The sequence below is a fragment of the Ricinus communis genome, chromosome 3 (assembly GCF_019578655.1).
Source record: "Ricinus communis isolate WT05 ecotype wild-type chromosome 3, ASM1957865v1, whole genome shotgun sequence".
NCBI classification, from domain to species: Eukaryota; Viridiplantae; Streptophyta; class Magnoliopsida; order Malpighiales; family Euphorbiaceae; genus Ricinus; species Ricinus communis.
The window spans coordinates 25,761,989-25,767,988 of NC_063258.1; positions in this window are offsets into that span (position 1 = coordinate 25,761,989).

Genomic DNA, 6,000 nt, shown 5'->3' on the forward strand with positions numbered 1-6,000 from the left:
ATTATTTGATAAATAAAAAAGTTACCTAAATTTACATATTTTATTCCTAGATATTTTCATTTTAAGAATTTTAATTTCATTTAAGAGGTGAAAGACCTGAAATCTATTATTTAAAAAAAATATGAATGATTATAATATCTTTTTATTCAAATTATCTCAAATAAATTTATACTATTTCAACAACTATCTTTAATTTTAAATAAAAATTTCTTATTTTTATATTTAATTCAAACTATAAAATTTTTAAGATTCATAAATTTTTAATTTAAGAGTGTATACATGAGATAGTAAAGACCCTTATAGTTTAATAATTAAAGTTTCGAATTTGAATATTTGATATGCAGCTACTTTAAAAATCTTGAGATAGTAATTTAATATTCGTAAAGGTCTTACTCCGAACACTTTATATATGTATATATATCCAAAAAAATTAAAAACCTATAAATTTAATGAACTCTAAAATCCTCAACCCAATGAAAGGGATCAAACTTTTTCGTTTCGATCTAATAGAGTATTAAGTTTAGTAGCCATTGTTTATTTTGGTAATCCAGACGCGTCTACTAAATATCAAAGGTAGAAGGAGTCGAAGTTTTGATTCGGCTTACAGGTACCTCAAACTTTTCAAAGGGTTTCCAAAGAATGTCGTCTTAATTTTGCAATCCAACCCAGACACCCCATGCATATGTTGGTGTACGGCCTGAAGTTTTGATGGTCTTCTCTTTTGATTATATTCTTCATGCTATTTTCCTTGCTCAATAATTGCAGGTAACTGCAGACATGTACATTAAATCTGGTTGGTCTTGCACTTATGGCTCTGTCGGTGTGTGAATTTAATTATTATCAATTTAATTTTTTACTACCAAATTTTTATTTTTCTTCTTTTTTGCACCTTGGCCTCGTTAAACAAAAGACACGGACAAGAAGATCGCAATCAGAACTCTTGGAATCCCACGTGTGATGGAATGGATGCAAAATCCCAAAAACTGGAAGGACCATATGTCAGGATTCCCGAAAATAATAAAAAGCTGAAAGTCAGTGAAAGCTTACTTCTTTCAAAAAAAAAAAAAAAAAAAAAGAGAGAAGAAAGAAAATCTGGAAATATTAACAAGACAAAATGAGAGGTCTCAATCTAACAAGTTGATTAAGTTTACAAGGCAAAAGAAGTCTTAGGATTAAAACCCTAATCCGACATTGAGATTTTAAAAATAAAACCACCACCCATTCATCTTCTGTTCTGAAAAACACCTTTATCCCGGTATCTTGTTAAATTCTTAACTAATGAGAATAATAATATGTAATATATACATTACTGTCCACCAATATTAAAGAAAAAAATAAGATAAAATTCTGAGATAATAATTGTGATAGACGTTGTATTTGTTCTATATCGTTAAATATTAAACTGTTACGGGATGTATGGATATAAATTGGATATTCTCTTTTTTTGAACTAGCTGAAATCTATAAACCCATTTAACAAATTATACAGTATATGTTCCTGAGGTGCCAAGAAGATTTCTTTGTTACATCTTATATCTATTGATAAGGATCAAAGACTTCAACAAATTAAGCTGAGATTATTGTCGAGCAAGTTATGGCATAATATTTGGATTGCATGGCTACATGTTGCAAGTTGCATTAATGATACCGCATGCACCTTACAGAACTGGTGCAATCCACCAAGAAAATTCTCGTGTCCATGGGAATACTGTAAACCCTAAAAGGGGGGGTGGGGGACCTCTCTATACACTAGATCTTCCCCTTCCTATTATATTGTTTTTGACTCGTAGAAAAACAACGAGAATAGCCGCTAATTTTACAAAATATGCTGAGTGGTGGGCACAGATCTTCATTTAATTCTTTTGCCATTTACATGCAATCATTCTCAGCATCTTAACCCTAAATCATGTATGCGTTTTTGTTTACCGTTCAAATCATCATCAAAGACAGATACAGCTTAAGGGATGTTTTTCTAAGGCCCCTTTTCACCTTGGCCACACACAACATTACTTTGCATCTATAGTAATTAATCATGCTCTGGACCATTTAACACGTGGGCTATACCCAGTAGAGTTCAACTATTCATGAACGCAATCAAGCCAAGTGTCCTCTACCACCTATATTCTTAAGATTTGGTGTCCCGCACATATAAAAAGAGATTTTTTTGAATAAGTACGTCGGTTTCATTAGAACTGTACATTATACTAAATAAAAAATTATACAAATATAATTATTTTATATTTTAATATTGAATTGTACAATTAATATATATTTTACTCTCTAAATTTAATAAATATATAATTTATATTTAAATTTTTTATTTTTAAAAAGTTAAAACAAAATAATGTATAAATTTTTATTATTATCTAATTTAAATATAATTATTTAACAGTCCAAGTACTCAACCAATCAATAAATCAGAAACTACGATTCACTAAAATCATCAAGATCATCTTTAAAAGTAAAAAGATAGATTTTGAAATCATAATTAATTAAGTCTAAACAGTATAACGTTATAATATTCAGTAATTGATGAAATTTACGACCAATGTAATATAATTATTATATATATATGATTTTTGGAAACATGAGAGAAGAAGCTATTGTTGGAATGTGGGTAAGCAGCTTCGTCCCCCACTCGTGCGGGTTAGTTGGTCCAGACTCTAGACCCATCTCGTGAGCATGCTGCCGGCAAGGGAAGACGGATCACGTGAAGTTGGCGTGGCGACAACTCAATCTTGTTCAAGCTTTCTTGTGACAGTGAAGCTGTGGAGGCGAAGCTTGTTTCGTGAGTACTAAAGCAGGCAATTTTTGGTGGGCATTCCCTTTATTGGAACTTTGGTTTATATTGCCTATTTATTTTATTAACAATCCAAACATAACCCAAACAAAACCACATAGGGAACATCTATGTGTGTATATATATATATATATACGTGTTGCTTTTGTGTTTTATATTTTATATAATTGTTTAATTGATTAGATTATTATTTATATATTATGATTTTGATTTCTCCTTTGTAGGAAAGACGTGAGAACATTTTTGTAGTTATGTGTATAGGGTGGGGATGGATCATATGTATCTCTAGTTCCCTTGCCCAGCTGACCTAAAATATTATATTGTATATTGGACAAACAGAATCAAATTATAAGATTATCATATGTTATTGTCGAAAATTTAATTATTACATTGTCACGTTTACAACATTTGGTAGCATTTCTAAGTCTTGTCTCTTGTCAATTTTTATTTAATAATTATATATTACAGCCTACGTGTTAGCTATCACTATTTATATAATCGCTATAAATCTTCAAATCACAGTCTCGGTTTCTTTCCCTCATCCATAATAATAATAATAATAATAATAATAGGAGGTTTTATGCACTGTTAAACTTGGGTAATTGTGAATAGCTATAAAGCGATCATAACTTCATAGTAAAAAATATTTATTCATAGGGCATATATGGGCATTAAATTTATATTTTGTTCATTGAAGAATTATTGATTATGGACTGTCTTAATATTTACTGTCAAAATTGATAAAATATTACTGATATTATTGGATGATAAATGATGAGCTCTGAAATCCGATTAGACCATCTAGGGTTGTTGCTTAACGATAAAATGTGTTTTATAGTAAAAAATATGCTTCCACTAAACTACAAGGATTCAATTTCTGAGACATTTATGCTTTATTATATTAGTTATATTTTATTTTAAAATTAGTATTACAGCGATAAATTTAAATTCTATCTCAAACTAATTATTAATCTTACGAGTATTATACGATAAAAATATTCATATAGCTACACCCGCTTTTATTTTACTTATTAAAAAATCCAATTAAGACTAAGAAAAAGTTGAGCAGGTTATTGATGCTTCGTTTTGGATAATGTTTTGAGAATAATATTTTCTTGATTATCTTTAGTTATAAAAAGATATAATTTTACAGAGTATGAGTGACGTCCCAAAGTAAATAAGATAGGTTGTTTGTGAGTAGGCAAAGGAAGCAGACAGAAAAGTATGAAGATGGATATTATGTGAAAGGAAAGAGTTGGAAGAAAACGTGTCCAGCAGGACAAGCATTTGCATTTAGTTGATGGGATCCACAATTGCAAATCGGGCCCTTGTGTTTTTACTCTTTTGACTATCAAATCTGGTCTCTTAAAAAATCTTTTACTCTTCTTTTTCTTTTATTTTGAAATTTCCATTAGTCTTTGAATCTTGTATCCAACGCTTCCCACGCTCCCCCTAAGCTGCGTGTACCGTAGACTAGACCGTAGTGTATAAGCAAGCTCTAATAACATAAAAAATGGAAAGAAAAGTCCTTAATAAGATTGCCTTGCCTTTATTCCATTGTTCTTAATCGACTGTGACTTTGTGAGAGAAAAGAGAAGACAGACAGAAACACGTTTACAAATTAACATCTTTTTTTTTTTGTTATTAGAATCCAGTTCAATTTTTTGTTGGAGAACAGCTTCTTCTTTTTTAACGAGCAATTAAACATCATATATACTAATTAATTCCATTTAGTAAAAATCATTATATTCGTTAACATTTTGGACTACAAACATAAGGCAGCAAAATAAAGTATGATTTTACCGATGGTTAATTATTTTATTTTTATTTTTATTCTAATAAGCAAATTTACTTTTATTAAGAGTTCTTTGATTTTTTTAAATGGTTATTAAATATATAATGTATTATTCTTTTTTCATTTTAAATTACTGATTTATTTAAAAAATTATTTAAAGTATATCTAATGTACTATTTATATCTGTCAAACTCTTTATTAAAGAGCAGTGTCATAAAATAATACCCCAAATTGTTTGTTAGATTAGCTACAGTATATATAGCATGGATCATATCTATTTTTTTTTTTTAAGCTTGATCACGTTAATAATAAAAATATTCCAGTTATCAAAAGTCTTTTTGGTATCAGAGCCTAAGTGAGTGGCGAAAAAAAAAAATCATTATGAGTTCCCTTTCACACAATGTCACCAACTTCATTACTCTAAAACTCAAACTAGATAACTGCCCTTTATGGAGAGAACAAGTCTTAGCACTTGCCGAAAACCAAGATTTGATCAGCCATCTCACTAGAGAAACAACTGACCAAGCCAAAGATTCAACACATCAAATGAGACTACATCAACAAACAACAAGACAGCTGAATGGAAAAAATCAGATTGGCTGCTTCGTGGATGGTTGATTGGAACACTTTCAGAAGAAGCACTTGGTCTTGTCATAGGCCAAGACACATCAAAAGCAGTCTCGGATGCCCTGAAAAAGGCATATGCTCAAGACTCTCAAAAAAGGGAGTTCACTTTACGCCAGCAGCTCACATATCTCTGCAAAAATGACAACAACACCATTCTTAAACACATTCAAAAATTCAAAAGCATATGTGACAGTCTTGCAGCAATAGGAAGTCCCATGTTTGACAAAGAGAAGGTATTTCCTTACTCACCAGCCTAGGGCCAAAATATGAATCCTTCACCACAACCATGTTAAAGCCACCTCGACCATCCTATACCGAATTGGTCTCTCTGCTGCAAGGGTATGACCAGATACAAAATTGGTTCACTACTCAAACACCAACTCACCAATTGGCCTTTTATGGACAAAAACACAACCCAGGCTTCACCAATCGCAGGAGTCAAAATAGCTTCAACTCAAGTGGTCGAGGATTTCAAGCACACAATCATAATTCCAGCAATCAAGGAATTCGGAACCATGGCAACACAAATCAAAACAGCAATTGGCAAGGTCTCAAAGCTTGTAAACTAGCCCCACCAAGACAATGAAGAATGACACCAGAAGAAAGAGAGATGTATCGAAATGACACTTGCCAAATCTGTGGAGTCATGGGACATATTGCAAAAATATGCTGGCATTTGGGTAAGTATACGCCAACAGCGGATGAAATTCCTAAAGCATTGGTTGCACTCACTCTTGATAAGACTGTGTATGACACTAAATGGACCGCTGACATTAGAG